The 11097-nt window shown below is 46.3% G+C and overlaps 2 long non-coding RNA genes across 2 annotated transcripts in view; one reads left to right on the forward strand and one right to left on the reverse strand.

The window, feature by feature from the left end:
• LOC117882862 overlaps positions 1–30 on the reverse strand; it is a 9185-nt gene extending 9155 nt beyond the window's left edge. The window contains exon 1 of the long non-coding RNA XR_004647130.1: positions 18–30. This is a non-coding gene — a long non-coding RNA (uncharacterized LOC117882862). The remainder of the gene's footprint in view (positions 1–17) is intronic.
• Positions 31–336: 306 nt separating this feature from the next.
• On the forward strand, positions 337–10488 carry LOC117882861. Its single transcript, XR_004647127.1, has 2 exons — positions 337–628; positions 8770–10488. It is a non-coding gene; the product is annotated as an uncharacterized LOC117882861 (long non-coding RNA).
• The last annotated feature ends 609 nt before the right edge of the window (positions 10489–11097 follow it).

Here is an 11097-nt window from a genome sequence, read left to right on the forward strand (position 1 = left end):
CCCCCCCCCCTCCTCACCTCCGAGTCCACTCGAAAATGGCGCCGAAACCGAAAAAACTTCGCAAATTTCATTGTAGGCGTTTGCAAGGGCTGCTGGGAGAGGGGCTGGGGGGGCAGGCGCCGCCCCCGCCTCGGCTCGGCCCGGCACCGCCCGCGTTGCGCTGCGCTGCGCTGCGCTGCGCCCGGGCCGGGGGATGCGCGCGGGACTGGACGGGACGGGCAAGGGAGGAAGGGAAGGGGGATGTGGGCGCTGGGGTGGGAGGGAGCCAGGCTGGGGGCTGGGATGATGTGGGGGCTGGGGGGAGCCGGCTGGGGGGGAGGTGTGCCGGTCCTGGGGACAAGAAGGCTGTGCCATTGGGGTGGGGGGCATGGCCCGGGGGAGCAGGCTGGGCCCTGGTGGGAGGGGAGAGGGTGGCCCTCCTGTGCCCTGGTTCATAGAGTCTAAGGCCAGAAGGGCCCATTGTAGCTACTCTGACTTGCTGTATGACACCAGTCCTAGGACTTCCCTCTATTCATTAATTTCTGCTTTCCAGTCCAATAGCTGTGGCTAAACTAGAGCAGAGCTTTTGGAAAAACATCCAGTCTGGGTTTAAAAATGTCCAGTGATGGAGAATTCACCACAGCCCTCGGTAAGTTGTTCCAATGGTTAAGTACCCTCGCTGTTAAAGATTTGCACCTTATTTCCTGTCTGAATTTGGTTAACTTCAACTCCCCGCCATTGGATGGTGTTAGATCTTTGCTAGTCTGAAGAGCCCTCTGTCATCACATTTCTGTTCTCCACATAGGCACTTACAGACTGATCGTATAGCCCCTTAACTTTCTCTTTGATAAAGTAAACGGGTCGAGCTCCTGAATCTATCACAGGAAGAAGGCCTGTTTTCCAATCCTTTAATCGTTTTAGTCTCTGAACTGACACCAATTTATCAACTGTGATCAGCAGAGCTGGACATGGTATTCCAGTAGTGGTCACACCAGTACCAAATACAGAGGTAATATAACCTCTCTATTCCTACTCAGTGTTCTCTGTTCGTGCATCCAAGGATCACGTCAGCCCTTTTGGCCCCAGCGTTGCACTGGGAGCTCACCTTCAACCGATTGTCCATCATGATGACCCCCCCAAGTCTTTTTCACAGTCACTGTTTGTCAGAGCTGGGTCCCCCATCCTGTAAGTATGGCCTGCATGCTTTGCACAACCTTACAGTTAGCCTGTATTGAAACACATATTGTTTGCCTGCACCCCGCTTACCAAGCAATCCAGATCGCTCTGTATCTGTGACCTGCCCTCTTCATCATTTACCCCCACCCCAGGCTTTGTGTCATCTGCAAACTTCCTCTGTAATGGTTTTGTTTTTTTCCAGGTCATTGATGAAGATTTTAAATAGTGTAGGGCCAAGAACCGATCCCTGTGGGACCTATTAAAAACTCATCCACTCGATGATTACACATGTAAAATTACATTTTAAGATCTATCAGTTAGCCAGGTTATTAATATGTGATGTTAATTTGTATTGTTGTAATTTATTAATCAAGAAGTTATGTGGTGCCTGACAGTAGTCTAAGTATATTACCTAAACACTACTACCTTTATCAGTCTTGTAATCTCATAAAAAAATTATATCAAGTTAGTTTGACAAGACCTATTTTCCATAAACCCACGTTGATTGGCATGACATTACCCTCTTTTAAGTCTCTATTTTGCCTGGGATAAATCTCAGGCTGACAGGCCTATAATTACCCAGGTCATCGCATTTAAATATTGCTTTGATCCAATCCTATGGAGCTCCTCAGTGTTCCAAGACTTTTTGGAAATCAAAATTTATGGGCCAGGGAGCTCCTCGGCCAGCTCCTTTAAATCTCTTGGATACAAGTTATTTGGACTTACTGATTTAAAAATGTTCAACGTTAGTAGCTGCTGTTTTAACATCATTCTGAGTTACTGTTGCAGTGGAAAGTATTTAATTTTTTGGCGGGGAGGGTTATGATGCCTCGCGGGAAGCAGGAATATGTGATGGGGGGAGGTAATCCCCAGGCGGGAGGTAAGGCTGTGAATTGGGAGGGATGGTGCCCCAAGGAAGGCAGGGTTGTGCGCTGGGGGGCGATGCCCTGGGGAGGAGGCGGGGGGGGGGGGGGGGGGTTGGGGGGGGGATGTGGGGGGGCGGTGCTGTGCGCTGGGCTGGACAATGTGTGGGGGGGGGAGCAGAGCTGTGCCTTGGGTGGGGGGAGGGTTGCCCTGAAGTACCTGCAGCCAGAATAAGCCAGGCCAAGTCCCCAGGTGGGTCGGTTGATCAGAGCCAGAGGCTGCCAACCTGGCCCTGTGCCACTCAGTGCTGGTGCCTGGTGTGCTGGCTGTAGGGCAGAAGTGTACTGGGTGTGGTCTGTCTACAGGGGCACCCCGGAGAGCAGGGGGAGGGGGTTGTTCAGTAGGGGGAGGGTGCTTCCCCCCGGAGAGCTGGGGGGGTTGCGCATTGGGGGGAGCTGGAGGAATTGTGCACTGGGGACATGCTTTACCCTGGAGAGCTAGGGGTGTGTGTGTGGGGGGAAGCGTCACACCCTCAGAGCTGGGGGGTGCATTGGTGGTATAGGTGGGGGGGCTGTGCATTGCAGGGGTGCTGCCTCCTGGAGAGTTGGGGGGATGCATTGGCGGGAACTGTACCCTGACTGGAGGGAAACATGTTGTGCTGAGATGCACCTTGGCTTTCATCCCTAGCATGCCTGGCGCAAGGGGTTCTCACCGGGGAACGGTGCCTGGACTGGCTGCTTCTCGAGTTGGATGCTTTATTCCTTTAATCCCCTTTGAAAAGCCCGCCATGGGTGTGCAAACTTTATTCCCAAGCTGCGGCCCAGCAAGGGCGGGCTGGGCATTTAGTAACAGGGAAGCACTGGTGAGAAGTACAAGCCTTGCAGACCATGCCTACAGGACAGGGCTAGAGCCCATGGGGCAGCGATGGCAGTGTCCCCCATGCCTCAGCCATGACAAGAAGTACCTAGGCCCCTCAGTCAGCCAACAAGGGGGCGGAGGCCCAGTGGTGCTGGTAACATTTACCTTATCCAGTAGGAAGCAAACTGACATCACTGGCTCATTTCATGTTATGTGCTGTCCAACAGCACTGGACTGTCTTGAAGCCAGCGGGGGCAAAATACCTAACTGGCTTCAAGACTGAGCTTGCCAAGTTTATGGCGGGGATGGTATGATGAGACGCCTACAATGGCATGTAGCCGATCTGCGACTGCTAGCAGCAAATATCTCAATCGGTCGGTGATGGGAGGCTAGATGGGGCGGGCTCTGAGTTACTACAGAGAATTATTTCCCAAGTCCCTGGCTGGTAGATCTTGCCCACGTGCTCAGGGTCTAACTGATCACCATATTTGGGGCCAGGAAGGAATTTTTCCCCCGGGTCAGATGGGCAGAGACCCTGGGGGGGTTTTCACCGTCTTCTGCAGCATGGGGCATGGTTCACTTGCAAGTTTAAACTAGAGTAAATGGTGAAATCTCTGTAACTTGAAGTCTTTAAATCATGATTTGAGGACTTCAGTAACTCAGCCAGAGGTTAGGGGTCAGGAGTGGGTGTCTGAGGTTTTGTGGCCTGCAATGTGCAGGAGGTCAGACTACGTGATCGTGCTGGTCCCTTCTGACCTTAACGTCTATGAGCTTGTAACTGTGAACTTTGGTTATATTCACACCAGCTCCCCAGAGATGAAAACACCATGTCCCACCATTACTAATCACCAGAGCCGTCCAGTTCCCCTGGTACATTTAAAAGGATGGCATATCAAGCATTTTTGTTTCAGAACGACACCTTGGTGGTGGTATTGTGGGCGGGTGGGGGGATTGTAAAAATAATTCTTCTGTATACTCCATAAACAAAACCCAATCTTAATTCCTTTTACATGTAGTCTCAATGTAGCAAACTTTGAAGAGCAAGAAAATGCCAAGTTATACGACACCTCTTAACCAGAGCTCCAGGTGCACCGAACAGGTTCTGCTGGCGGTCCCAGATTGTGTCGCTTCACAAGGAATTCCCTTCCACCTCCAGCAGATGATCAAGCACTCTGCACACCACACACTTGCATGATCACAGAACCTTACTGACAACCTCAGCAACATTAGCAAATACTTAGCACTGACATATGTACACCACAGGTTAAAGTTTGGGCTGTGCCATGTGATGTAGTAATTAAAGTTTTTATCTGATACTGTGAAGGAGGTAAATGTGTTTGAGTGTAGTGTTTCTTTGTCTCTTGGCGGCAAATGGAAGTTCTTTATAAAGAAGTGGAGGCCGTCACTGGAGTCAATGAAAACTGCTGTGTGGGAGTTGGGGTATCCCATAACTTGGCATTTCTTGAATTTTTTTCAGGGTGTGTGTTGTGGCAGAAGGATTTTATGCTTCATTCTAAATGACAATTTTATTTATGGGACTTCCTGGGATTTTAGTATGGCAAGTGTACAAGGAGTTGTAGACTCCAAGACCAGAAGGGAACACTGTAATCATCTAGTCTGACCTCCTGTATAACACAGGCCAGAGAACTTCCTCAAAATAATGCCTAGAGCAACTCTTTTAGAAAAACATCCAATCTTGATTTAAAAATTGCCAGTGATGGAGAATCTACTATGACCCTGGGTAAATTGTTTCCCTTACTATTAAAAAAAAATGCTTTATTTCTAGTCTGAATTTATCTAGCTTCAGCTCCCAGCCATTGGATTATGTTGTACCTTTTTCTGCTAGATTGAAAAGACCATTCTTCAATTTTTGTTCCCCACGTGAGTACTCCTAAATTGTAATCAAGTCATCCCTTAGCCTTCTCTTTTTCAAGCTCCATAGATTGAGCTCCTTGAGTCTAGGATATGAAACTCCCCAAACTTCAAGGGATATGGTGGAAACTGGGATGTTTGAAGTGGGGGAGGAAACTGTGGTGGCTAATTGGGAAATGGGATTGGTGGGTCCATCTCTGCTCTTTCTCCCTGCAATGTTGTCTACATTCCTAAGTTAAGGGGAAGAGGCTGTCAAGCACCATATCTGCTTCCCTGGGTCAGCCACAGCTTCTCACAGCCCAGAAGCCTCAGAGAATAAATAAATAGCAGCACACCAAAAAATGACATGACATTAATGTTAAGGTTGCAGAGTATTTGAAAACTCAGAAGTTATTACATTAAAATAAAGTTAAGGTTGGCTATGTAGCCTTAATTCTGCCCGCTTGTGTGTCTGCTTTACAGCACAGCCAATTTTTATATGATCGTATGCTGTTTTCCCCCCACAGGACCTTTTCCTTACTCAGTGCACAGGGATGGATGGTGCTTAGTGAATGAGACAGACATTCAGTAGTGATTTTTTTTATTCTTGTCATTCAGCATGTGGTCCTGTGCTTCATTTACCGACCAAACCCTGCCCTGAATAAGGGATTTTTTTCATCAGCATTGTACCTGAGTGCCTCCCTCAGAGCCCTCCTTCCCCCTACCTGGGAGCTCAGGAAATATTATTGTCCCCACTTTGCAAATGGACTGCAGCGGCACAGAGAGACTTTCCCGAGGTCATGTAGCAAGTCTGTGGCAGAGCCAGGAATTGCAGCCAGCTCTATACCCCCCCCCCCCCACATGAACACTCTGGACTGGAGGCCTGATCCAAAGCTCACTGAAGTAAAAGGGAGTCTTGAAAGTGGGGTGAAAGAGTAACAATGAAGGCAGGGTGTCAGGGGCTGGGAGAGAGGTACCATCTGGGAGGGACGGAGTGTCAGTTTTTGGGAGACCTGGTGGGCAGAGGGAGATTGAAGGAGGCAGAGAAAAACCTAGAGACTTCGGTGGATCAAGTAAAAGGTGGGGTATTTGGGTGGGTGATTTTGGAGGAGGGATGACTGGGCTTTTGGACTGAAGGAGGAGAGATCTAGGGGAGACTGTAGAGTTTGAGGGGAAGGGAGCCTAAGGAATAGAGAGGCTAGGTGGGAATTTATGTTTCTGGGAGCCTCATGGTAAAGAAGGTGTCTCCAAATGGTTAATGTTTTTGAAAGGGGGTTGTTACAAACTGGGAAAGCCTGAAGGAGCTTCTAATCTAGTGGATAGAGCAGTTCTCCCGGGTTCTCAAGCACCGTGCTTTGCCACTGGCTTCTCATGTGACCTTGGGCACGTCACTTAATCTCTCTGTCGCGTTTTCCCCGTATGCCATGGGAAGAACGTAGACAGGGCTGCTTTGAGGCATTTATTATATGTACACAATACTTTTCACTTTTATAGTGCTTTTCATCTGAGGATCCCAAAGCACTTTACAGACAGGGGACTATTCTGTGAGGCCCCATTAAGTAGGAGGAAGAATGGGGCTTGTAGGTAGAACAAAGGATGGGAAGTCAAAAATCTTGGATTCTACTTGTAACTCTGCCAAAGACTTCCTGCATGAGCCATTGAAGTCTTTCTGTTGACTTCAGTGAGACTTCACTGGATCCCCTAAGCTCTCTGATGCAGTTTTTACTGCTGTAAAATGGGAATTATACCTACCCGCTGCCCAAGTGAGTGGTGAAACTAAATGTATTACATTTTGTAAAGTGCTTTCAAATCCTCTGATAGACAAAATCATGTAAGGGCAAAGCAACACAAACTGATAACAGCAGTGAAAATGGAAAAAGTCTCACTGCTAAAGGGTATTACAGTTCTGTGCTTTTTCTACTCAAGATCTAGTAACTGGTGGACGACTGCTGTTTTTGATTTAGAGGTCTTTTTTTCCCTCTTGAAAGAAATGCAATCGCTACCAAGAATTCTGGTGGGACTACTTCTTTAAACAAATAATGTTTTTCTTATTGGGTGTGTACTATTATTTTCTTAATTATTCCTGGATTTCTGCCTGTTACACCAAGAGTTTTCTGTTATAAACTTTTTTATTAAGTTAATAGCAAGAAATATCCCTTTAAAAAAGAGTCTGTACATCCCATAAACTAAAACATGATACATTTTGTCAACAATTTACACCTCTTCATTGAGGCAATTTATAGTCATTTTCTTAAATTACTATCATTGTTTACTACTCCTTGTCTTCACTAACAAACAACCCTTTGGTGTCAGTGTAAAATAATTGGTGATTTTTAGCTTCAGGGTCCCTGATCTCATCACTGGCATTTATTGGGGAAGAGGGTCTCAACTGAAGTGTGCAGGGACTGAATGAGCATGGAGATTAAACTGCGCTGGCAGGGAAGCTGGCCTGGAATTGTCTGTACCGTACCCATTCAATGGAAGAATAGAGGATTTCAGTTTATAGGGTTATCAGTCCAGCACCCTTCACAAGTACTAACATTAGGGATAGCTCAGTGGTTTGAGCATTGGCCTGCTGAACCCAGGGTTGTGAGTTCAATCCTTGAGGGGGGCCATTTAGGGAACTGGGTTAAAAATCTGTCTGGGGATTGACCCTGCTTTGAGCAGGGGGTTGGACTAGATGACCTTCTGAGGTCCCTTCCAACCCTGTGATTCTATGATTTGTTAAAACACGCAGACCCATTGGAATGTCAAATATAAATGTCAGCATTTCGTATGTAATGGTATCGTGGGAGGCTTCTGCACATGTGGTCAGCTGTGTGCGCCATCTATATTGCGAGCTAAAAAGCAGTAGTGAGAACCCTGAAAGACACTGGCTTAACATCAGCAAAAGAGTTTGCCAAGCTTGGATGGTGTCAGTGCGTTACAATTTTGCTTTGTAAAGGGAGAATACTCCTGGGGAGAAAGGACTCGGCACACAGTATTCACAGCGAGACTGCAGAATGAATATTGTTAGCAGAAGAAAGAGGGAAATGTCCGAAACGATATTTTTCAAGTGGATGCTCTATGAGTGTTGACCTAAAGCAAAGAGAATAGCTACAGATCGCTCAAGCTGAAAAATCCAAAATACCAAGGAAAAATATTAACCTCTCCCCTGGGCTGCCCTCCCCCCCCCAACCCCCAAGTACACCTGTTTGGGCTTTGATTTGTTGCTCTGGGACGGACTGGTTTGACTGTTCTGTGGATGGTGAGAAGGCTGAATTGCTTCTCCTATCCTTGTGGGGAGACTGTTGGCACCTCACGGTTTCTCATTGGGTAGAAGTTGAAAATGTAGCACAAGACTTGCTGGTTTTTTCCTACCCTGGAGAATACAAATCGAGCCAGGCTATTGCTTAGTTCCCTGCATTCCAGAACTCCTCCTTTAGAAAAACTGTCTGCAACTCAAACAACACTTCCATGAGTGCCAGGGTTGTGCCAGCCTTTTCTCCTTCCTTTCAGTGTAGCTTGCTCCATCTCTCTTAACAGCTGCTACCTGGAACAGGCTGAAACCAGATCCTTCTGCCAACTAGGCATTTAAAGAGGAAAAAATTACCGGCAAGTCATAACTGTATGGGAACCACTCTGTTGTCGGTTCCACAGATGTAAAGAACTGTAGAGATAAAGGCAGCGGATGTCTGGCCCATGAGGTGCTAGAGGAACAGGGTCTGTAAGCTCTTTAGATCTTTTTGTTCTGTTTGTACAGCACCTAGCACCTAGGTGTTATGTAATAAATGATAGGTCTAAAATATAGTTTCAAACACGCTTTTTGCATGCCCATTGGGCGTGGCAGTTTAACTGAAGCCTAGGTCTTGAATAAAATAATCTTTATTTATGTATAACACAATATTGTGATATCCATCTGCCATCTTTATAAATGTAACTGGTTATCAAAGAAATGTCATGCCATTAGTTGATAGTTTAAAAGCGTCCAACCTGTATGAAATTTTGTATGCCAGACTAATTTCTGAAGTAACGGTATAACTTTTCTTGTGTGTCTGTTAGGTGGCTACATTTGCAGCACTACCAATTTGTGGAACCCCTGATCTCAAGCAGCAGTAAGTTGAAGTGCTGCCGTCTCCTGAAAAAGTGTATGAAACTTCTCTTTTTTAAGGCATTATTTTGTTTCGCCAGCGGGTCTCTGTGTCAGCCCAGAGAGTGGGTGTATGTTTTTCTATCAGCAGGTGGGAAAAGGACAAGGCAAAACTCATTGTGACTTTACATCACCTGTGAAGATTGCTGGGGATGGAACAGGTGATAATGGAGGGACCAGTGACCCTGAAGACAAAGATCACTTCTGCGGAGTAGCTGGGTGGATTTTTGAAAATAGGCAGTCTGCTAGCACAGCAGTCTATCCTGCACTCTAATGACAATATCTCTCTGTGAGGAGGGGGATTCTTGTGTCCTCTCTCTCCCCTCTCAGTTCCTGACTTTTACCCAGGATGCTGTGGCTAGTTCAAAACCTTGGACACTTTTATTCAGTTTTTGAGCTCTTAATTAAAAGGTAGGCCCAATGAACACATTCCCGAACTAGATCCTAGCATTGTGCTGGGGACACATTTGCATGAAAAACAGGATCTTTGCTTCTTGAGAGTTCATCTGCTCCTTCTTCCCTGTCTGAAGTGATGACCCTTCGCTGGCTGTGACATCAGAATTGATGGCTGGAGAAATGATTGATTTCACGGGCTAAGGATTATGACTTGAAATGGCGGGAGAGGGAAAGTGGCAGAGCAGATGCCGGAAGGAGGCAGGGAGGGATGGATGGCTTTGCCACTAAAGGTGGAAGGAGCAAACTTGTGAATATATAGCTCTTTGCACAAGCAAAATTCCCAGTCTTCAGCAGGCACTTTGCCTGAGTAAGTGCAGAGAAGCTGAAAGTTTTGCAGCTGAAATGTTTTTCAGGTTTGCCATATCAATTGGTTGTTTGGTTTTTCCCCCAATGCAGCAATTCTTGGTTCCCAGGATGTAGAGGGGAGGTGGGTTGTTTTGTTTGCATTACCCCCTCATAGACCAGTACATTTGTGCCCATCCTGGATGCCCAGTTTTTTGTTCCCCCTTGTATGGTAGCTAGCTCTTGGCCTTGCAGTTCAATTCCTTATAGCCTGATCGAAGTATTGTTTTCATGTTCCATTTCTTTGCAGGCCTCCTTCAAAGTTATAGTCCTCTGACTGGTGACTTTTTGCACCTGCCTCAACATCTTACAGTATTTCACTTTTGTGCACTGTGTAGAGGTCTCAGCCTTTGGGTTTCATGCATTGTTCTTACTTGTAAAGGTCTTGGTTGTTAATCTGGTTGAGTGTAGAAGCTGGGTGTGGTCACCATGTGGACCTTTTTTGGCCACATCCGCTTCCCTCTCAAGGCTCAATGAATGCTGGACAGGGATTTCATTACCCGGCTGCACAATCTGCCAACACAACCTTGTCATTGCAATTTGTCACACATATTTTGTATGTGTTCTGTATTTCACTGCAGTCGCATTTCCCAGGCAATTCATATACAGGCTACTTGTTTGGTACATAGATCAACTTCATCTGTGTCCTTGGCCAACATTGCGTTTTCCCCTACAGTTGTGCCACATGTCGGCAGAGGTTGGCTGCCTGTCTTTACCCTAGAAGTGGCTGCATTTCAGTGGAGCATTGTGTCCCTACACTGAGATGTGCTTTGAGTTCTACATGTAAAATAGAAATGGGCTTGAGCCAAGAATATAATTAGAGCTGGTCAAAATTTTTCTGTCAAAAGTCTGTTTGTTTGTTTTAATGGAAGATAGCTATTTTACTGAAAAAAATCCATGTGAAATGTCCATTTTTAATTAATCAGTGGGGTAAACATTTAATTTTTTGGCCATACGCACACAAAAAAGCATGGTCGATTGCGGGGGGTGGGGGGTTCCCACAAATTTGGTTTTCTGCCTGACTGGCTGAAACTTGTGGTTGCATAAAACTGAATTTTTGGAGCGGTTTTGATTAAAAAAAAACACACAAGTAATTCATAGAAATTGTTTTCATTTTCTTCAAACATTTTTAGAGGGTAGGGGCAAAGAGAGGGGAAACCCCCATTTCCTAACCAGCTTTAGACCCAACCCCTTTAGAAGTTTGCATACAATCCTGGGCCTGTCTGGAGTCCCTGATCTGAACTTTTGAAATCTGTGTAAGTTTGGATCTGCCAGTGTACATGTTGACATCATGTTCAGCCCAGTAGTATCTGTCTGCCTGGCTCCAGCTATCAAGTTTTCAGTTTAGGTTCATCTCTCATATAATTCTGACATAGGGGAAACATTTAATAACATTGAGAGTTCACCATGAAAATTACCCTGAGGCTTAGTAGATTCCAGAT

This window comes from Trachemys scripta, chromosome 9 (genome assembly GCF_013100865.1).
Source record: "Trachemys scripta elegans isolate TJP31775 chromosome 9, CAS_Tse_1.0, whole genome shotgun sequence".
NCBI classification, from domain to species: Eukaryota; Metazoa; Chordata; order Testudines; family Emydidae; genus Trachemys; species Trachemys scripta.